The 23,342-nt window shown below is 50.5% G+C and overlaps 1 protein-coding gene across 4 annotated transcripts in view; it reads right to left on the reverse strand.

Moving 5' to 3' along the window:
- Positions 1 to 23,342, reverse strand: part of SLCO3A1 (solute carrier organic anion transporter family member 3A1) — a 207,994-nt gene that overhangs the window by 48,407 nt on the left and 136,245 nt on the right. The window lies entirely within an intron of this gene.

The following is a 23,342-nucleotide window of genomic DNA, read 5'->3' on the forward strand; positions in this document are numbered from 1 at the left end:
GCTCTGTGGGAAGACGCCTACCACCAACCTCACACTCTAGTCTAGTCTAGTCTAGTCTAGTGTAGTCTGCCTGGCTCGATCCTGGGCTCTGTGGGAAGATGCCTACCACCAACCTCACACTCTAGTCTAGTCTAGTGTAGTCTAGTATAGTGTAGTCTGCCTGGCTCCATCCTGGGCTCTGAGGTAAGACGCCTACCACCAACCTCACACTATAGTCTAGTCTAGTTTAGTCTAGTGTAGTCTGCCTGGCTCAATCCTGGGCATGTGGGAAGACGCCTACCAACAACCTCACACTCTAGTCTAGTCTAGTCTAGTGTAGTCTGCCTGGCTCCATCCTGGGCTCTGTGGGAAGAGGGCTACCACCAACCTCACACTATAGTCTAGTCTAGTCTAGTGTAGTCTGCCTGGCTCCATCCTGGGCTCTGTGGGAAGACGCCTACCACCAACCTCACACTCTAGTCTAGTCTAGTCTAGTCTAGTATAGTGTAGTCTGCCTGGCTCCATCCTGGGCTTTGTGGGAAGAGGCCTACCACCAACCTCACACTATAGTCTAGTCTAGTCTTGTCTGCCTGGCTCCATCCTGGGCTCTGTGGGAAGATGCCTACCACCAACCTCACACTCTAGTCTAATCTAGTCTAGTATAGTGTAGTCTGCCTGTCTCCATCCTGGGCTCTGTGGGAAGATGCCTACCACCAACCTCACACTCTAGTCTAGTCTAGTCTAGTCTAGTGTAGTCTGCCTGGCTCCATCCTGGGCTCTGAGTGAAGACGCCTACCACCAAACTCACACTCTAGTCTAGTCTAGTTTAGTCTAGTGTAGTCTGCCTGGCTCCATCCTGGGCATGTTGGAAGATGCCTACCACCAACCTCACACTCTAGTCTAGTGTAGTCTGCCTGGCTCCATCCTGGGCTCTGAGGTAAGACGCCTACCACCAACCTCACACTCTAGTCTAGTCTAGTCTAGTATAGTATAGTGTAGTCTGCCAGGCTCCATCCTGGGCATGTGGGAAGACGCCTACCACCAACCTCACACTCTAGTCTAGTCTAGTGTAGTCTAGTATAGTGTAGTCTGCCTGTCTCCATCCTGGGCTGTGTGGGAAGAGGCCTACCACCAACCTCACACTCTAGTCTAGTCTAGTCTAGTCTAGTCTAGTGTAGTCTGCCTGGCTCCATCCTGGGCTCTGTGGGAAGAGGCCTACCACCAACCTCACACTCTAGTCTAGTCTAGTCTAGTCTAGTCTAGTGTAGTCTGCCTGTCTCCATCCTGGGCTCTGTGGGAAGACGCCTACCACCAACCTCACACTCTAGTCTAGTCCAGTCTAGTATAGTGTAGTCAGCCTGGCTCCATCCTGGGCTCTGTGGGAAGACGCCTACCACCAACCTCACACTCTAGTCTAGTCTAGTCTAGTCTAGTGTAGTCTGCCTGTCTCGATCCTGGGTTCTGTGGGAAAACGCCTACCACCAACCTCACACTCTAGTCTAGTCTAGTCTAGTATAGTGTAGTCTGCCTAGCTCCATCCTGGGCATGTGGGACGACGCCTACCAACAACCTCACACTCTAGTCTCGTCTAGTCTAGTATAGTGTAGTCTGCCTGTCTCCATCCTGGGCTCTGAGGTAAGACGCCTACCACCAAACCCACACTATAGTCTAGTCTAGTTTAGTCTAGTGTAGTCTGCCTGGCTCCATCATGGGCATGTGGGAAGACGCCTACCACCAACCTCACACTGTAGTCTAGTCTAGTGTAGTCTGCCTGGCTCCATCCTGGGCTCTGAGGTAAGACGCCTACCACCAACCTCACACTCTAGTCTAGTCTAGTCTAGTCTAGTCTAGTGTAGTCTGCCAGGCTCCATCCTGGGTAATGTGGGAAGACGCCTACAACCAACCTCACACTCTAGTCTAGTCTAGTGTAGTCTGCCTGGCTCCATCCTGGGCATGTGGGAAGACGCCTACCACCAACCTCACACTATAGTCTAGTCTAGTGTAGTCTACCTGGCTCCATCCTGGGCATGTGGGACGACGCCTAACAACAACCTCACACTCTAGTCTCGTCTAGTCTAGTCTAGTGTAGTCTGCCTGGCTCCATCCTGGGCTCTGTGGGAAGACGCCTACCACCAACCTCACACTCTAGTCTAGTCTAGTCTAGTATAGTGTAGTCTGCCTGGCTCCATCCTGGGCTCTGTGGGAAGAGGCCTACCACCAACCTCACACTCTAGTCTAGTCTAGTCTAGTCTAGTGTAGTCTGCCTGGCTCCATCCTGGGCTCTGTGGGAAGACGCCTACCACCAACCTCACACTCTAGTCTAGTCTAGTCTAGTATAGTGTAGTCTGCCTGGCTCCATCCTGGGCTGTGTGGGAAGAGGCCTTCCACCAACCTCACACTCTAGTCTAGTCTAGTCTAGTATAGTGTAGTCTGCCTGGCTCCATCCTGGGCTCTGAGGGAAGACGCCTACCACCAACCTCACACTCTAGTCTAGTCTAGTGTAGTCTGCCTGGCTCCATCCTGGGCATGTGGGAAGACGCCTACCACCAACCTCACACTCTAGTCTAGTCTAGTCTAGTGTAGTCTAGTATAGTGTAGTCTGCCTGGGCTCTGTGGGAATACGCCTACCACCCACCTCACACACTACTCTAGTGTAGTCTAGTGTAGTCTGCCTGGCTCCATCCTGGGCTTTGAGGTAAGTAACCTACCACCAACCTCACACTCTAGTCTAGTCTAGTCTAGTCTAGTATAGTGTAGTCTGCCTGGCTCCATCCTGGGCTCTGTGGAAGACGCCTACCACCAACCTCACACTCTAGTCTAGTCTAGTCTAGTATAGTGTAGTCTGCCTGGCTCCATCCTGGGCATGTGGGAAGACGCCTACCACCAACCTCACACCGTAGTCTAGTCTAGTGTAGTCTGCGTGGCTCCATCCTGGGCATGTGGGAAGACGCCTACCACCAACCTCACACTCTAGTCTAGTCTAGTCTAGTCTAGTGTAGTCTGCCTGGCTCCATCCTGGGCATTTGGGAAGACGCCTACCACCAACCTCACACTCTAGTCTAGTGTAGTCTAGTATAGTGTAGTCTGCCTGGCTCCATCCTGGGCATGTGGGAAGACGCCTACCACCAACCTCACACTCTAGTCTAGTCTAGTGTAGTCTGCGTGGCTCCATCCTGGGCATGTGGGAAGACGCCTACCACCAACCTCACACTCTAGTCTAGTCTAGTCTAGTCTAGTGTAGTCTGCCTGGCTCCATCCTGGGCACTGTGGGAAGACGCCTACCACCAACCTCACACTCTAGTCTAGTCCAGTCTAGTATAGTGTAGTGTGCCTGGATCCATCCTGGTCTCTGAGGTAAGACGCCTACCACCAACATCATACTATAGTCTAGTCTAGTCTAGTGTAGTGTGCCTGGCTCCATCCGGGGCTCTGTGGGAAGATGCCTACCACCAACCTCACACTCTAGTCTAGTGTAGTCTAGTCTAGTGTAGTCTGCCTGTCTCCATCCTGGGCTCTGTGGGAAGTCGCTTACCACCAACCTCACACTCTAGTCTAGTCTAGTGTAGTCTGCCTGGCTCCATCCTGGGCATGTGGGAAGACGCCTACCAACAACCTCACACTCTATTCTAGTCTAGTCTAGTCTAGTGTAGTCCGCCTGGCTCCAGCCTGGTCTCTGTGGGAAGAGGCCTACCACCAACCTCACACTCTAGTCTAGTCTAGTCTAGTGTAGTCTGCCTGGCTCCATCCTGGACTCTGTGGGAAGACGCCTACCACCAACCTCACACTCTAGTCTAGTCTAGTCTAGTATAGTGTAGTCTGCCTGGCTCCATCCTGGACTCTGTGGGAAGACGCCTACCACCAACCTCACACTCTAGTCTAGTCTAGACTAGTCTAGTGTAGTCTGCCTGGCTCAATCCTGGGCATGTGGGAAGACGCCTACCACCAACCTCACACTCTAGTCTAGTCTAGTGTAGTCTGCCTGGCTCCATCCTGGTCATTTGGGAAGACGCCTACCACCAACCTCACACTCTAGTCTAGTCTAGTCTAGTATAGTGTAGTCTGCCTGGCTCCATCCTGGACATGTGGGAAGACGCCTACCACCAACCTCACACTCTAGTCTAGACTAGTGTAGTGTGCCTGGATCCATCCTGGTCTCTGAGGTAAGACGCCTACCACCAACATCATACTATAGTCTAGTCTAGTCTAGTGTAGTCTGCCTGGCTCCATCCGGGGCTCTGTGGGAAGATGCCTACCACCAACCTCACACTGTAGTCTAGTGTAGTCTAGTGTAGTCTAGTATAGTGTAGTCTGCCTGGCTCCATCCTGGGCTCTGTGGGAAGTCGCCTACCACCAACCTCACACTCTAGTCTAGTCTAGTCTAGTATAGTGTAGTCTGCCTGGCTCCATCCTGGGCATGTGGGAAGAAGCCTACCAACAACCTCACACTCTAGTCTAGTCTAGTCTAGTCTAGTGTAGTCTGCCTGGCTCCATCCTGGGCTCTGTGGGAAGAGGCCTACCACCAACCTCACACTCTAGTCTAGTCTAGTCTAGTGTAGTCTAGTATAGTCTGCCTGGTTCCATCCTGGGCTCTGTGGGAAGACGCCTACCACCAACCTCACACTCTAGTCTAGTCTAGTCTAGTATAGTGTAGTCTGCCTGGCTCCATCATGGGCTCTGTGGGAAGACGCCTACCACCAACCTCACACTCTAGTCTAGTCTAGTCTAGTCTAGTGTAGTCTGCCTGGCTCCATCCTGGGCTCTGTGGGAAGATGCCTACCACCAACCTCACACTCTAGTCTAGTCTAGTGTAGTCTGCCTGGCTCCATCCTGGGCTTTGTGGGAAGAGGCCTACCACCAACCTCACACTATAGTCTAGTCTAGTCTAGTCTAGTGTAGTCTGCCTGGCTCCATCCTGGGCTTGTGGGAAGACGCCTACCACCAACCTCACACTCTAGTCTAGTGTAGTCTAGTATAGTGTAGTCTGCCTGGCTCCATCCTGGGCTCTGTGGGAAGACGCCTACCACCAACCTCACACTCTAGTCTAGTCTAGTCTAGTCTAGTCTAGTCTAGTCTAGTGTAGTCTGCCTGGCTCCATCCTGGGCATGTGGGAAGACGCCTACCAACAACCTCACACTCTAGTCTAGTCTAGTCTAGTCTAGTGTAGTCTGCCTGGCTCCATCCTGGGCTCTGTGGGAAGAGGCCTACCACTAACCTCACACTGTAGTCAAGTCTAGTCTAGTCTAGTATAGTGTAGTCTGCCTGGCTCCATCCTGGGCTCTGAGGTAAGACGCCTACCACCAACCTCACACTCTAGTCTAGTCTAGTCTAGTATAGTCTAGTCTAGTCTAGTATAGTGTAGTCTGCCTGGCTCCATCCTGGGCATGTGGGACGACGCCTACCACCAACCTCACACTCTAGTCTAGTCTAGTCTAGTCTAGTATAGTGTAGTCTGCCTGGCTCCATCCTGGGTTTTGTGGGAAGAGGCCTACCACCAACCTCACACTATAGTCTATTCTAGTCTAGTCTGCCTGGCTCCATCCTGGGCTCTGTGGGAAGATGCCTACCACCAACCTCACACTCTAGTCTAGTCTAGTCTAGTATAGTGTAGTCTGCCTGTCTCCATCCTGGGCTCTGAGGTAAGACGCCTACCACCAAACTCACACTCTAGTCTAGTCTAGTTTAGTCTAGTGTAGTCGGCCTGGCTCCTTCCAGGGCATGTTGGAAGATGCCTACCACCAACCTCACAATCTAGTCTAGTCTAGTGTAGTCTGCCTGGCTCCATCCTGGGTTTTGTGGGAAGAGGCCTACCACCAACCTCACACTCTAGTCTAGTCTAGTCTAGTATAGTGTAGTCTGCCTGGCTCCATCCTGGGTTTTGTGGGAAGACGCCTACCACCAACCTCACACTATATTCTAGTCTAGTCTAGTGTAGTCTGCCTGGCTCCAACCTGGGCTCTGTGGGAAGACGCCTACCACCAACCTCACACTATAGTCTAGTCTAGTCTAGTCTAGTCTAGTGTAGTCTGCCTGGCTCCATCCTGGGCATGTGGGAAGACGCCTACCACCAACCTCACACTCTAGTCTAGTCTAGTGTAGTCTGCCTGGCTCCATCCTGGGCATGTGGGAAGACGCCTACCACCAACCTCACACTCTAGTCTAGTCTAGTCTAGTGTAGTCTAGTCTAGGTTAGTCTGCCTGGGCTCTGTGGGAAGACGCCTACCACCCACCTCACACACTACTCTAGTGTAGTCTAGTGTAGTCTGCCTGGCTCCATCCTCGGCTTTGAGATAAGAGGCTTACCACCAACATTGTACTATAGTCTAGTCTAGTGTAGTACAGTATAGTGTAGTCTGCCTGGCTCCATCCTGGGCTTTGAGGTAAGTAACCTACCACCAACCTCACACTCTAGTCTAGTCTAGTCTAGTCTAGAGTAGTCTGCCTGGCTCCATCCTGGGCTCTGAGGTAAGAGGCCTACCACCAACCTCACACTCTAGTCTAGTCTAGTCTAGTCTAGTGTAGTCTGCCTGGCTCCATCCTGGGCATGTGGGAAGACGCCTACCACCAACCTCACACCGTAGTCTAGTCTAGTGTAGTCTGCCTGGCTCCATCCTGGGCATGTGGGAAGACGCCTACCACCAACCTCACACTCTAGTCTAGTCTAGTCTAGTGTAGTCTGCCTGGCTCCATCCTGTGCTCTGTGGGAAGATGGCTACCACCAACCTCACACTATAGTCTAGTCTAGTCTAGTCTAGTGTAGTCTGCCTGGCTACATCCTGGGCTCTGTGGGAAGAGGCCTACCACCAACCTCACACTCTAGTCTAGTCTAGTCTAGTCTAGTGTAGTCTGCCTGGCTCCATCCTGGGCTCTTGGTAAGACGCCTACCACCAACCTCACACTATAGACTAATCTAGTCTAGTCTAGTGTAGTCTGCCTGGCTCCATCCTGGGCTGTGAGGTAAGACCCCTATCACCAACCTCACACCCTAGTCTAGTCTAGTGTAGTCTGCGTGGCTCCATCCTGGGCTCTGTGGGAAGACGCCTACCACCAACCACACACTCTAGTCTAGTCTAGTCTAATATAGTGTAGTCTGCCTAGCTCCATCGTGGGCATGTAGGAAGACGCCTACCACCAACCTCACACCCTAGTCTAGGCTAGTGTAGTGTGCCTGGATCCATCCTGGTCTCTGAGGTAAGACGCCTACCACCAACATCATACTATAGTCTAGTCTAGTCTTGTCCAGTGTAGTCTGCCTGGCTCCATCCTGGGCTGTGTGGGAAGAGGTCTACCACCAACTTCACACACTCTAGTCTAGTGTAGTGTAGTCTGCCTGGCTCCATCCGGGCTCTGTGGGAAGACGCCTACCACAAAACTTACACCCTAGTGTAGTCTAGTCTAGTCTAGTCTAGTGTAGTCTGTCTGGCTCCATCCTGGGCTCTGTGGTAAGACGCCTACCACCAACCTCACACTATAGTCTAGTCTAGTCTAGTCTAGTGTAGTCTAGTTTAGTCTGCCTGGCTCAATCCTGGGCTCTGAGGTAAGACACCTACCACCAACCTCACACTCTAGTCTAGTCTAGTGTAGTCTAGTCTAGTGTAGTCTGCCTGGCTCCATCCTGTGCTTTGAGGTAAGAAACCTACCACCAATATCGTACTATAGTTTAGTCTAGTCTAGTCTAGTCTAGACTAGTGTAGTATAGTCTGCCTGGCTCCATCCTGGGTATGTGGGAAGACGCCTACCACCAACATCACACTCTAGTCTAGTCTAGTGTAGTCTGCCTGTTTCCATCCTGGGTTCTGAGGTAAGACGCCTACCACCAACCTCACACTCTAGTCTAGTCTAGTCTAGTGTAGTCTGCCTGGCTCCATCTTGGGCTCTGTGGGAAGAGGACTACCACCAACCTCACACTGTAATCTAGTCTAGTGTAGTCTAGTGTAGTCTATCTGGCTCCATCCTGGGCATGTGGGAAGACGCCTAACACCAACCTCACACTCTAGTCTAGTCTAGTCTAGTGTATTCTAGTATAGTGTAGTCTGCCTGGCTCCATCCTGGGCTTTGAGATAAGAGGCCTACCACCAACATCGTACTATAGTCTAGTCTATTGTAGTGTAGTCTGTCTGGCTCCATCCTGGGCATATGGGAAGACGCCTACCACCAACCTCACACTCTAGTCTAGTCTAGTCTAGTGTAGTGTGGTCTGCCTGGCTCCATCCTGGGCACTATGGGAAGAGGCCTACCACCAACCTCACACTCTACTCTAGTCTAGTCTAGTCTAGTGTAGTCTGCCTGGCTCCATCCTGGGCATGTGGGAAGACGCCTACCACCAACCTCACACTCTAGTCTAGTCTAGTCTAGTGTAGTCTAGTCTAGTGTAGTCTGCCTGGCTCCATCCTGGGCTCTGTGGGAAGAGGCCTACCACCAACCTCACACACTAGTCTAGTCTAGTGAAGTCTGTTTGGCTCTATCTTGGGCACTGTGGGAAGAGGCCTAAAACCAACATCACCCTCTATTCTAGTCTAGTGTAGTGTAGTTTGCCTGTCTCCATCCTGAGCTCTGTGGCAAGAGGAGTACCACCAACCTCAAAGTCTAGTCTAGTCTAGTGAAGTTTGTTTGGCTCCATCCTGGGCTGTGTGGGAAGAGGCCTAAAACCAACATCACACTCTAGTCTAGTCTAGTGTAGTGTAGTCTGCCTGGTTCCATCCTTTGCATGTGGGAAGACGCCTCCCACCAACCTCACACTCTATTCTAGTCTAGTCTAGTGTAGTCTGCCTGGCTCCATCCTGGGCATGTGGGAAGACGCCTACCACCAACCTCACACTCTAGTCTAGTCTAGTCTAGTGTAGTCTAGTCTAGTGTAGTCTGCCTGGCTCCATCCTGGGCTCTGTGGGAAGACGCCTACCACCAACCTCACACTCTAGTCTAGTGTAGTCTAGTGTAGTCTGCCTGGCTCCATCCTGGGCTTTGAGGTAAGAGGCCTACCACCAACATTTACTATAGTCTAGTCTAACGTAGTATAGTATAGTGTAGTCTGCCTGGCTCCATCCTGGGCTTTGAGGTAAGTAACCTATCACCAACATCGTATTATAGTTTAGTCTAGTCCAGTCTAGTCTAGTGTAGTTTAGTCTGCCTGGCTCCATCCTGGGCTCTGAGGTAAGACGCCGACCACCAACTTCACACTCTAGTCTAGTCTAGTCTAGTGTAGTCTAGTATAGTGTAGTCTGCCTGGCTCCATCCTGGGTTCTGTGGGAAGACGCCTACCACCAACCTCACACTCTAGTCTAGTCTAGTGTAGTGTAGTATAGTGTAGTCTGCCTGGCTCCATCCTGGGCTCTGTGGGAAGACGCCTACCACCAACCTCACACTCTAGTCTAGTCTAGTGTAGTGTAGTCTAGTGTAGTGTAGTCTAGTGTAGTCTGCCTGGCTCCATCCTGGGCTCTGTGGGAAGACGCCTACCACCAACCTCACACTCTAGTCTAGTCTAGTATAGTGTAGTCTGCCTGGCTCCATCCTGGGCTCTGTGGGAAGACGCCTACTACCAACCTCACACTCTAGTCTAGTCCAGTGTAGTGTAGTCTGCCTGGTTCCATCCTGGGCATTGGGGAAGACGCCTATCACCAACCTCACACCCTAGTCTAGTCTAGTGTAGTCTAGTGTTGTCTGCCTGGCTCCATCCTGGGCATGTGGGAAGACGCCTACCACCAAATTCACACTCTAGTCTAGTATAGTCTAGTCTAGTGTAGTCTAGTCTAGTGTAGTCTGCCTGGCTCCATCCTGGGCTCTGTGGGAAGACGCCTACCACCCACCTCACACTCTAGTCTAGTCTAGTCTAGTGTAGTCTGCCTGGCTCCATCCTCGGCTTTGAGGTAAGAGGCCTACCACCAACATTGTACTATAGTCTAGTCTAGTGTAGTATAGTAAAGTGTAGTCTGCCTGGCTCCATCCTGGGCTTTGAGGTAAGACACCTACCGCCAACATCGTATTATAGTTTAGTCCAGTCTAGTGTAGTGTAGTGTAGTGTAGTCTGCCTGGCTCCATCCTGGGCTCTGAGGTAAGACGCCTACCACCAACCTCACACTCTAGTCTAGTCTAGTCTAGTGTAGTCTGCCTGGCTCCATCCCGGGCTCTGTGGGAAGAGGCCTACCACCAATCTCACACTCTAGTCTAGTCTAGTGTAGTGTAGTCTGCCTGGTTCCAACCTGGGCTTTGAGGTAAGACACCTACCGCCAACATCGTATTATAGTTTAGTCCAGTCTAGTGTAGTGTAGTGTAGTGTAGTCTGCCTGGCTCCATCCTGGGCTCTGACGTAAGACGCCTACCACCAACCTCACACTCCAGTCTAGTCTAGTCTAGTGTAGTCTGCCTGGCTCCATCCCGGGCTCTGTGGGAAGACGCCTACCACCAACCTCACACCCTAGTCTAGTCTAGTGTAGTCTAGTGTAGTCTGCCTGGCTCCATCCGGGGCATGTGGGAAGACGCCTACCACCAACCTCACACTCTAGTCTAGTCTAGTCTAGTGTAGTCTAGTCTAGTGTAGTCTGCCTGGCTCCATCCTGGGCATTTGGGAAGACGCCTACCACCAACCTCACACCCTAGTCTAGTCTAGTCTAGTGTAATGTGCCTGGATCCATCCTGGTCTCTGAGGTAAGACGCCTACCACCAACATCATACTATAGTCTAGTCTAGTCTTGTCCAGTGTAGTCTGCCTGGCTCCATCCTGGGCTGTGTGGGAAGAGGTCTACCACCAACTTCACACACTCTAGTCTAGTGTAGTGTAGTCTGCCTGGCTCCATCCGGGCTCTGTGGGAAGACGCCTACCACAAAACTTACACCCTAGTGTAGTCTAGTCTAGTCTAGTCTAGTGTAGTCTGTCTGGCTCCATCCTGGGCTCTGTGGTAAGACGCCTACCACCAACCTCACACTATAGTCTAGTCTAGTCTAGTCTAGTGTAGTCTAGTTTAGTCTGCCTGGCTCAATCCTGGGCTCTGAGGTAAGACACCTACCACCAACCTCACACTCTAGTCTAGTCTAGTGTAGTCTAGTCTAGTGTAGTCTGCCTGGCTCCATCCTGTGCTTTGAGGTAAGAAACCTACCACCAATATCGTACTATAGTTTAGTCTAGTCTAGTCTAGTCTAGACTAGTGTAGTATAGTCTGCCTGGCTCCATCCTGGGTATGTGGGAAGACGCCTACCACCAACATCACACTCTAGTCTAGTCTAGTGTAGTCTGCCTGTTTCCATCCTGGGTTCTGAGGTAAGACGCCTACCACCAACCTCACACTCTAGTCTAGTCTAGTCTAGTGTAGTCTGCCTGGCTCCATCTTGGGCTCTGTGGGAAGAGGACTACCACCAACCTCACACTGTAATCTAGTCTAGTGTAGTCTAGTGTAGTCTATCTGGCTCCATCCTGGGCATGTGGGAAGACGCCTAACACCAACCTCACACTCTAGTCTAGTCTAGTCTAGTGTATTCTAGTATAGTGTAGTCTGCCTGGCTCCATCCTGGGCTTTGAGATAAGAGGCCTACCACCAACATCGTACTATAGTCTAGTCTATTGTAGTGTAGTCTGTCTGGCTCCATCCTGGGCATATGGGAAGACGCCTACCACCAACCTCACACTCTAGTCTAGTCTAGTCTAGTCTAGTGTAGTCTGCCTGGCTCCATCGGGGGCTCTGTGGGAAGAGGCCTAACACCAACATCACACTCTAGTCTAGTCTAGTCTAGTCTAGTGTAGTCTGCCTGGCTCCATCCTGGGCTCTGTGGGAAGAGGCCTACCACCAACCTCACACTCTAGTCTAGTCTAGTCTAGTGTAGTCTAGTCTAGTGTAGTCTGCCTGGCTCCATCCTGGGCTCGGTGGGAAGAGGCCTACCACCAACCTCACATACTAGTCTAGTCTAGTGAAGTCTGTTTGGCTCTATCTTGGGCACTGTGGGAAGAGGCCTAAAACCAACATCACCCTCTATTCTAGTCTAGTGTAGTGTAGTTTGCCTGTCTCCATCCTGAGCTCTGTGGCAAGAGGAGTACCACCAACCTCAAAGTCTAGTCTAGTCTGGTGAAGTTTGTTTGGCTCCATCCTGGGCTGTGTGGGAAGAGGCCTAAAACCAACATCACACTCTAGTCTAGTCTAGTGTAGTGTAGTCTGCCTGGTTCCATCCTGGGCATGTGGGAAGACGCCTCCCACCAACCTCACACCCTAGTCTAGTCTAGTGTAGTCTGCCTGGCTCCATCCTGGGCATGTGGGAAGACGCCTACCACCAACCTCACACTCTAGTCTAGTCTAGTCTAGTGTAGTCTAGTCTAGTGTAGTCTGCCTGGCTCCATCCTGGGCTCTGTGGGAAGACGCCTACCACCCACCTCACACTCTAGTCTAGTGTAGTCTAGTGTAGTCTGCCTGGCTCCATCCTGGGCTTTGAGGTAAGAGGCCTACCACCAACATTGTACTATAGTCTAGTCTAACGTAGTATAGTATAGTGTAGTCTGCCTGGCTCCATCCTGGGCTTTGAGGTAAGTAACCTATCACCAACATCGTATTATAGTTTAGTCTAGTCCAGTCTAGTCTAGTGTAGTTTAGTCTGCCTGGCTCCATCCTGGGCTCTGAGGTAAGACGCCGACCACCAACTTCACACTCTAGTCTAGTCTAGTCTAGTGTAGTCTAGTATAGTGTAGTCTGCCTGTCTCCATCCTGGGTTCTGTGGGAAGACGCCTACCACCAACCTCACACTCTAGTGTAGTGTAGTGTAGTGTAGTGTAGTGTAGTGTAGTCTGCCTGGCTCCATCCTGGGCTCTGTGGGAAGACGCCTACCACCAACCTCACACTCTAGTCTAGTCTAGTGTAGTCTAGTGTAGTGTAGTATAGTGTAGTCTGCCTGGCTCCATCCTGGGCTCTGTGGGAAGACGCCTACCACCAACCTCACACTCTAGTCTAGTCTAGTATAGTGTAGTCTGCCTGGCTCCATCCTGGGCTCTGTGGGAAGACGCCTACCACCAACCTCACACTCTAGTCTAGTCCAGTGTAGTGTAGTCTGCCTGGTTCCATCCTGGGCATTGGGGAAGACGCCTATCACCAACCTCACACCCTAGTCTAGTCTAGTGTAGTCTAGTGTTGTCTGCCTGGCTCCATCCTGGGCATGTGGGAAGACGCCTACCACCAAATTCACACTCTAGTCTAGTATAGTCTAGTCTAGTGTAGTCTAGTCTAGTGTAGTCTGCCTGGCTCCATCCTGGGCTCTGTGGGAAGACGCCTACCACCCACCTCACACTCTAGTCTAGTCTAGTCTAGTGTAGTCTGCCTGGCTCCATCCTCGGCTTTGAGGTAAGAGGCCTACCACCAACATTGTACTATAGTCTAGTCTAGTGTAGTATAGTAAAGTGTAGTCTGCCTGGCTCCATCCTGGGCTTTGAGGTAAGACACCTACCGCCAACATCGTATTATAGTTTAGTCCAGTCTAGTGTAGTGTAGTGTAGTGTAGTCTGCCTGGCTCCATCCTGGGCTCTGAGGTAAGACGCCTACCACCAACCTCACACTCTAGTCTAGTCTAGTCTAGTGTAGTCTGCCTGGCTCCATCCCGGGCTCTGTGGGAAGAGGCCTACCACCAATCTCACACTCTAGTCTAGTCTAGTGTAGTGTAGTCTGCCTGGTTCCAACCTGGGCTTTGAGGTAAGACACCTACCGCCAACATCGTATTATAGTTTAGTCCAGTCTAGTGTAGTGTAGTGTAGTGTAGTCTGCCTGGCTCCATCCTGGGCTCTGACGTAAGACGCCTACCACCAACCTCACACTCCAGTCTAGTCTAGTCTAGTGTAGTCTGCCTGGCTCCATCCCGGGCTCTGTGGGAAGACGCCTACCACCAACCTCACACCCTAGTCTAGTCTAGTGTAGTCTAGTGTAGTCTGCCTGGCTCCATCCGGGGCATGTGGGAAGACGCCTACCACCAACCTCACACTCTAGTCTAGTCTAGTCTAGTGTAGTCTAGTCTAGTGTAGTCTGCCTGGCTCCATCCTGGGCATTTGGGAAGACGCCTACCACCAACCTCACACCCTAGTCTAGTCTAGTCTAGTGTAATGTGCCTGGATCCATCCTGGTCTCTGAGGTAAGACGCCTACCACCAACATCATACTATAGTCTAGTCTAGTCTTGTCCAGTGTAGTCTGCCTGGCTCCATCCTGGGCTGTGTGGGAAGAGGTCTACCACCAACTTCACACACTCTAGTCTAGTGTAGTGTAGTCTGCCTGGCTCCATCCGGGCTCTGTGGGAAGACGCCTACCACAAAACTTACACCCTAGTGTAGTCTAGTCTAGTCTAGTCTAGTGTAGTCTGTCTGGCTCCATCCTGGGCTCTGTGGTAAGACGCCTACCACCAACCTCACACTATAGTCTAGTCTAGTCTAGTCTAGTGTAGTCTAGTTTAGTCTGCCTGGCTCAATCCTGGGCTCTGAGGTAAGACACCTACCACCAACCTCACACTCTAGTCTAGTCTAGTGTAGTCTAGTCTAGTGTAGTCTGCCTGGCTCCATCCTGTGCTTTGAGGTAAGAAACCTACCACCAATATCGTACTATAGTTTAGTCTAGTCTAGTCTAGTCTAGACTAGTGTAGTATAGTCTGCCTGGCTCCATCCTGGGTATGTGGGAAGACGCCTACCACCAACATCACACTCTAGTCTAGTCTAGTGTAGTCTGCCTGTTTCCATCCTGGGTTCTGAGGTAAGACGCCTACCACCAACCTCACACTCTAGTCTAGTCTAGTCTAGTGTAGTCTGCCTGGCTCCATCTTGGGCTCTGTGGGAAGAGGACTACCACCAACCTCACACTGTAATCTAGTCTAGTGTAGTCTAGTGTAGTCTATCTGGCTCCATCCTGGGCATGTGGGAAGACGCCTACCACCAACCTCACACTCTAGTCTAGTCTAGTCTAGTGTAGTCTAGTATAGTGTAGTCTGCCTGGCTCCATCCTGGGCTTTGAGATAAGAGGCCTACCACCAACATCGTACTATAGTCTAGTCTATTGTAGTGTAGTCTGTCTGGCTCCATCCTGGGCATATGGGAAGACGCCTACCACCAACCTCACACTCTAGTCTAGTCTAGTCTAGTGTAGTGTGGTCTGCCTGGCTCCATCCTGGGCACTGTGGGAAGAGGCCAACCACCAACCTCACACTCTAGTCTAGTCTAGTCTAGTCTAGTGTAGTCTGCCTGGCTCCATCCTGGGCTGTGTGGGAAGTCGCCTACCACCAACCTCACACTCTAGTCTAGTCTAGTCTAGTGTAGTCTAGTCTAGTGTAGTCTGCCTGGCTCCATCCTGGGCTCTGTGGGAAGAGGCCTACCACCAACCTCACACTCTAGTCTAGTCTAGTGAAGTCTGTTTGGCTCTATCTTGGGCACTGTGGGAAGAGGCCTAAAACCAACATCACCCTCTATTCTAGTCTAGTGTAGTGTAGTTTGCCTGTCTCCATCCTGAGCTCTGTGGCAAGAGGAGTACCACCAACCTCAAAGTCTAGTCTAGTCTGGTGAAGTTTGTTTGGCTCCATCCTGGGCTGTGTGGGAAGAGGCCTAAAACCAACATCACACTCTAGTCTAGTCTAGTGTAGTGTAGTCTGCCTGGTTCCATCCTGGGCATGTGGGAAGACGCCTCCCACCAACCTCACACCCTAGTCTTGTCTAGTGTAGTCTGCCTGGCTCCATCCTGGGCATGTGGGAAGACGCCTACCACCAACCTCACACTCTAGTCTAGTCTAGTCTAGTGTAGTCTAGTCTAGTGTAGTCTGCCTGGCTCCATCCTGGGCTCTGTGGGAAGACGCCTACCACCCACCTCACACTCTAGTCTAGTGTAGTCTAGTGTAGTCTGCCTGGCTCCATCCTGGGCTTTGAGGTAAGAGGCCTACCACCAACATTGTACTATAGTCTAGTCTAACGTAGTATAGTATAGTGTAGTCTGCCTGGCTCCATCCTGGGCTTTGAGGTAAGTAACCTATCACCAACATCGTATTATAGTTTAGTCTAGTCCAGTCTAGTCTAGTGTAGTTTAGTCTGCCTGGCTCCATCCTGGGCTCTGAGGGAAGACGCCTACCACCAACTTCACACTCTAGTCTAGTCTAGTCTAGTGTAGTCTAGTATAGTGTAGTCTGCCTGGCTCCATCCTGGGCATGTGGGAAGACGCCTACCACCAACCTCACACTCTAGACTAGTGTAGTCTAGTGTAGTGTAGTCTGCCTGGCTCCATCCTGGGCTCTGTGGGAAGAGGCCTACCACCAACCTCACACTCTAATCTACTCTAGTGTAGTGTAGTGTAGTATAGTGTAGTCTGCCTGGCTCCATCCTGGGCTCTGTGGGAAGACGCCTACCACCAACCTCACACTCTAGTCTAGTCTAGTATAGTGTAGTCTGCCTGGCTCCATCCTGGGCTCTGTGGGAAGACGCCTACTACCAACCTCACACTCTAGTCTAGTCCAGTGTAGTGTAGTCTGCCTGGTTCCATCCTGGGCATTGGGGAAGACGCCTATCACCAACCTCACACCCTAGTCTAGTCTAGTGTAGTCTAGTGTTGTCTGCCTGGCTCCATCCTGGGCATGTGGGAAGACGCCTACCACCAAATTCACACTCTAGTCTAGTATAGTCTAGTCTAGTGTAGTCTAGTCTAGTGTAGTCTGCCTGGCTCCATCCTGGGCTCTGTGGGAAGACGCCTACCACCAACCTCACACTCTAGTCTAGTCTAGTCTAGTGTAGTCTGCCTGGCTCCATCCTCGGCTTTGAGGTAAGAGGCCTACCACCAACATTGTACTATAGTCTAGTCTAGTGTAGTATAGTAAAGTGTAGTCTGCCTGGCTCCATCCTGGGCTTTGAGGTAAGACACCTACCGCCAACATCGTATTATAGTTTAGTCCAGTCTAGTGTAGTGTAGTGTAGTGTAGTCTGCCTGGCTCCATCCTGGGCTCTGAGGTAAGACGCCTACCACCAACCTCACACTCTAGTCTAGTCTAGTCTAGTGTAGTCTGCCTGGCTCCATCCCGGGCTCTGTGGGAAGAGGCCTACCACCAATCTCACACTCTAGTCTAGTCTAGTGTAGTGTAGTCTGCCTGGTTCCAACCTGGGCTTTGAGGTAAGACACCTACCGCCAACATCGTATTATAGTTTAGTCCAGTCTAGTGTAGTGTAGTGTAGTGTAGTCTGCCTGGCTCCATCCTGGGCTCTGAGGTAAGACGCCTACCACCAACCTCACACTCCAGTCTAGTCTAGTCTAGTGTAGTCTGCCTGGCTCCATCCCGGGCTCTGTGGGAAGACGCCTACCACCAACCTCACACCCTAGTCTAGTCTAGTGTAGTCTAGTGTAGTCTGCCTGGCTCCATCCTGGGCATGTGGGAAGACGCCTACCACCAACCTCACACTCTAGTCTAGTCTAGTCTAGTGTAGTCTAGTCTAGTGTAGTCTGCCTGGCTCCATCCTGGGCTTTGAGGTAAGAAACCTACCACCAACATCGTATTATAGTCTAGTCTTGTCTAGTCTAGTCTAGTGTAGTGTCGTCTGCCTGGCTCCATCCTGGACTCTGAGGGAAGACGCCTACCACCAACCTCACACTCTAGTCTAGTCTAGTCTAGTCTAGTGTAGTCTAGTATAGTGTAGTCTGCCTGGCTCCATCCTGGGCTCTGTGGGAAGAGGCCTACCACCAACCTCACACTCTAGTCTAGTCTAGTCTAGTGTAGTGTAGTCTGCCTGGCTCAATCCTGGGCATGTGGGAAGACGCCTACCAACAACCTCACACTCTAGTCTAGTCTAGTCTAGTCTAGTATAGTGTAGTCTAGTATAGTGTAGTCTGCCTGGCTCCATCCTGGGCATGTGGGAAGACGCCTACCACCAACCTCACACTCTAGTCTAGTCTAGTCTAGTGTAATGTGCCTGGATCCATCCTGGTCTCTGAGGTAAGACGCCTACCACCAACATCATACTATAGTCTAGTCTAGTCTTGTCTAGTGTAGTCTGCCTGGCTCCATCCTGGGCTTTGTGGGAAGAGGCCTACCACCAACCTCACACACTCTAGTCTAGTGTAGTGTAGTCTGCCTGGTTCCATCCGGGCTCTGTGGGAAGACGCCTACCACAAACCTCACACTCTAGTCTAGTCTAGTCTAGTCTAGTCTAGTGTAGTCTGCCTGGCTCCATCCTGGGCTCTGTGGGAAGACGCCTACCACCAACCTCACACTATAGTCTAGTCTAGTCTAGTCTAGTCTAGTCTAGTGTAGTCTAGTGTAGTCTGCCTGGCTCCATCCTGGGCTCTGTGGGAAGACGCCTACCACCAACCTCACACTCTAGTCTAGTCTAGTGTAGTCTAGTCTAGTGTAGTCTGCCTGGCTCCATCCTGGGCTCTGTGGGAAGACGCCTACCACCAACCTCATACTCTAGTCTAGTCTACTCTAGTATAGTGTAGTCTGCCTGGCTCCATCCTTGGCATGTGGGAAGACGCCTACCACCAACCTCACACTCTAGTCTTGTCTAGTCTAGTCTAGTCTAGTGTAGTCTGCCTGGCTCCATCCTGTGCTCTGTGGGAAGACGCCTACCACCAATATCGTACTATAGTTTAGTCTAGTCTAGTCTAGTCTAGACTAGTGTAGTATAGTCTGCCTGGCTCCATCCTGGGTATGTGGGAAGACGCCTACCACCAACATCACACTCTAGTCTAGTCTAGTGTAGTCTGCCTGTTTCCATCCTGGGTTCTGAGGTAAGACGCCTACCACCAACCTCACACTCTAGTCTAGTCTAGTCTAGTGTAGTCTGCCTGGCTCCATCTTGGGCTCTGTGGGAAGAGGACTACCACCAACCTCACACTGTAATCTAGTCTAGTGTAGTCTAGTGTAGTCTGCCTGGCTCCATCCTGGGCATGTGGGAAGACGCCTATCACCAACCTCACACTCTAGTCTAGTCTAGTCTAGTCTAGTGTATTCTAGTATAGTGTAGTCTGCCTGGCTCCATCCTGGGCTTTGAGATAAGAGGCCTACCACCAACATCGTACTATAGTCTAGTCTATTGTAGTGTAGTCTGTCTGGCTCCATCCTGGGCATATGGGAAGACGCCTACCACCAACCTCACACTCTAGTCTAGTCTAGTCTAGTGTAGTGTGGTCTGCCTGGCTCCATCCTGGGCACTATGGGAAGAGGCCTAAAACCAACATCACACTCTACTCTAGTCTAGTCTAGTCTAGTGTAGTCTGCCTGGCTCCATCCTGGGCTGTGTGGGAAGAGGCCTACCACCAACCTCACATACTAGTCTAGTCTAGTGAAGTCTGTTTGGCTCTATCTTGGGCACTGTGGGAAGAGGCCTAAAACCAACATCACACTCTATTCTAGTCTAGTGTAGTGTAGTTTGCCTGTCTCCATCCTGAGCTCTGTGGCAAGAGGAGTACCACCAACCTCAAAGTCTAGTCTAGTCTAGTGAAGTCTGTTTGGCTCCATCCTGGGCTCTGTGGGAAGACGCCTAAAACCAACCTCACACTCTAGTCTAGTCTAGTCTAGTGTAGTCTGCCTGGCTCCATCCTGGGCTCTGTGGGAAGAGGCCTACCACCAGCCTCACACTCTAGTCTAGTCTAGTGTAGTCTGCCTGACTCCATCCCAGGCTCTGTGCGAAGAAGCCTACCACCAACCTGACACTATAATCTAGTCTACTCTAGTCTAGTCTAGTCTAGTCTAGTCTAGTCTAGTCTAGTGTAGTCTGCTTGGCTCCATCCTGGCTGTGTGGGAAGAGGCCTACCACCAACCTCACACTATAATCTAGTCTACTCTAGTCTAGTCTAGTCTAGTCTAGTCTAGTCTAGTCTGCTTGGCTCTATCCTGTGCTCTGTGGGAAGAGGCCTACCACCAACCTCACACTCTAGTCTATTCTATTCTAATTTAGTCCACCTGGCTCCATCCTGGGTTCTGTGGGAAGAGGCCTACCACCAACCTCACACTCTAGTCTATTCTATTCTAGTCTAGTCCACCTGGCTCAGTCCTGGGCTCTGTGGGAAGAGGCCTACCACCAATCTCAATAGATAACATTAGATTAGAGTAGATTAGAATGTGAGGTAGTGGTTAGCCTCTTCTCACTGTGTCTAGGAAGGGGCCAAGGCAGTCTAGTCTATTCTAGTGTAATCTGCCTTGTCTTTCTCGTGGACTCTACGGGAAGAGGCCTACCACCAATCTTATACTCTAATCTATTCTAGTCCAGTTTAGTCTGCCTGGCTCAGTTCTGGTTTCTTCAGGAAGAGGCCTATCACCAACTTTACACTCTAGTCTAATCTAGTCTAGTCTGGTCTAGTCTCCCTGCCTCCATCGTGGTGTCTTTGGGAAGAAGCCTACCACCAATGTCACACTCTAGTCTAATCTGCCTGGCTCTAACCTGGGCTTGTGGGGAGGAGCCTGCCACCATCCTGACTTCTTTACATTAGATTAGACTAAAGTGTGAGGTTGGTGGTAGGACTCTTTCCACTCTGTACAGGATGGGGCCAAGGCAGTCTAGTGTAGTCTAGTCTATACTAGTGTAGTCGTCCTTGTCTCCCCCATGGGGTCTGTGGGAAAGGCCTACCACTAATCTCATACTCTAGTCTAGTCTAGTCTGCCTGGCTCCCTCCTGGGCTCTGTGGGAAGAGACCTACCACCAATCTCACCCTCTAGTTTAGTCTAGTCTATTCTGCCTGGCTCCCTCCTGGGCTCTGTGGGAAGAGACCTACCACCAACCTCACACTGTAATCTAGTTTAGTCTAGTCTAGTCTGCCTGGCTCAGTCATGGGCTCTCTGGGAGGAGGCGTACCACCAACCTGACTAGATTACATTAGACTAGACTAGACTAGTGTGTGAGGTTGGTGATAGGCCTCTTCCCAATGAGTCCAGTTTTGGGTCAAGGCAGTCTATTCTATTCTAGTCTAGTCTAGTCTGTGTAGTCTGACTTGGCTGTGTTGTGGGCTCTTCGGGAAGAGGCCCACCACTAACCTCACAGTCTAGTGTAATCTATCTGCCTTGGCTCTATCGTGCGTTCTATGGGAAGAGTTCTTCCACTAACCTCACACTCTATTCTGTTTCCTTGACTTGTTTATGTCTTGTTGTTTATCACAGTAATAGTTTTTGAATTCCATTCCATACAATGCCTTGTTGGTTTCTTTGCCTAGACCTACTCATTTAAAAATAATTAAGGTATCATTCAGTGATCTGAAAATTGTCACATTATATATGCAATATCATTGTAATATCTGTCTTCACATTATCCCCACATCTCATGAAGTTTTCCGATATATCTTCCCATGTGTTCTTAACCTAAGTATTTTTCCTTGTGTTTTGAGTCCGCTGTATCTGTTTAGGCATCCAGAGACCTCTACCTTAACTCCGCTGTTGAGCAACTCCTCCCTTCCTAAGTCAGCCTCCAAGACGCTGCTGAAGAGCAGGGCTGTTCTCACTTTCGGGAATATGGTCCCCGCAGCTCAGTACACCTCATGTGCTAAATAAATGTTGTTTTCCCCATGAATGTGTATGTGGAATGTTTTAAGTACTTTCTGAAATAAGGGTCCCTTACCGGCTGGCCTGCCTCTATGGTTGAGCATCAACCTATGAACCAATGGTTCATGGTTGGATTCCTGGTCAGGGCACATGCCCAGGTTCACTAATCTAATGTAATCTAGTGAGGTTGGTGGTAGGCCTCTTCCCACAGGGCCCAGGTTGGAGCCAGGCAGACTAAACTAGACTAGACTAGACTAGAGTGTGAGGTTGGTGGTAGGCCTCTTCCCACAGAGGCCACGATGGAGCCAGGCAGATCCCCAGTGGGCGTGTGTTAGAGGCAACCAATCAATGATTCTCTCTCATTATTGATGTTTCTACCTCTCCCTCTCCCTTCCTCTCTGAAATCAAAAATACATTTTTTTAAAAATAAGGATCCCCAACTTGCTACCAGATATTACACATTCGTCTACCTATCTGTCCGGCCCACTTGGAGTGAATGTGGGTGGGAGGGCATCTGACTCACGTACCTTGTACCTCAGTTAAAAATCACCATGGTTATCCCCTGCAGGGGCTTTAGTCATAACAGCACAATGTCAGAAAGGCAGCGATGCTTTCCTTTAAGTTCTTGCTATACCCATTCTTACCTGGGCATTGTCACACTTACAACACATCTCTTTTCCATGACTTAGAAATAAGACAGATTAAAAAAACTGTGGTACATCTACACAATGGAATACCACGCTGCTGTAAAAAGGAAGGAACTCCTACCATTTGCAACAGCATGGGTGGACCTGGAGAGCATTATGCTAAGTGAAATCAGCCAGTCGGAGAAAGATAAATATCACATGATCTCACTCATTTGTAGAACACAATGAACAACATAAACTGATGAACAAGAACAGATCCAGAAACAGAGAAGCATTGGTCCGAGGCTCAAACCTCAGAGGGAAGGTGGGGGGTGGGTGGGGGTAAGGGGGAGAGATCACCAAAGGACTTGTATGCATGCATATAAGCAAAACCAATGGACACAGACAGTAGGGGGGTGAGGGCATGAGTGGGGAGAGGTAGGGGGTGGCAATGGGGGGGATAAGAACACATACGTAATACCTTAATAAAGAAAGAAAGGAAAAGAAATAAGACGAATACGCCTTATAAGTGTCCCCGTGTGCACCAACATCGTGTATTATTAACAGAGTTGAGATTCTAAGGCCTTTCCCTGGGCATTAGTGCAGGGAAATGACCACGGCAACTGATCAGAAATTCTTTGCTGCCGGCAGGAGAGGCAGCGAGCGGGGCCGATTCCCCCAAGAGGGGCTCATTTTCCTAATGAATCCAAGGTGGGTGTTTTCTTCTTTGATATGCCAGTTACGTGGGAATCGGTCTCATCATAAAAGTCGTAACCACACATATTATAGACCTCTTCCCCGACTATATCTTGTAGCCCTTTTTTTTTTTTTTACTTTTACAAGCACGCTTCTAAATATTTCTAAAATCCATTCTTTGTGCTCATCCGTGGCTTATACTTCGAATAATGAATATTTACTCTGAAAACAGAGAGCACGGTCATTTCCCGTTCCGCACTGATTTGCCGTTAATGTCCGTGACAGAAGACCACTGCCCTATTATTCAAGAAAGAAGAGTTTTCCTCTCTTGACCTTGGCCTTGCCAAAGCTCTGTTCATAACGCATCAATCATGTGGTAGAGGGAGAGGGCGGGGCACAGCTGAGAGCTGGGGACCCGGGTTGGCCTTTCCAGATTTGCCCCAGCAGGGCCCGGGGCCCAGGACCCTGAGAGAATGGTGGGCCATTCCCACCCCGTTTCCCCATCGTAACCTTAACCCTCTCTGTCCACACCTCACCCGGGAATGGAGGCTCTGTAGGGTGAAGGTCACACTGCCCATCCCGGAAACCTCAGGGGCATAAATCA

This window comes from Eptesicus fuscus, chromosome 25 (genome assembly GCF_027574615.1).
Source record: "Eptesicus fuscus isolate TK198812 chromosome 25, DD_ASM_mEF_20220401, whole genome shotgun sequence".
Lineage (NCBI taxonomy): Eukaryota > Metazoa > Chordata > Mammalia > Chiroptera > Vespertilionidae > Eptesicus > Eptesicus fuscus.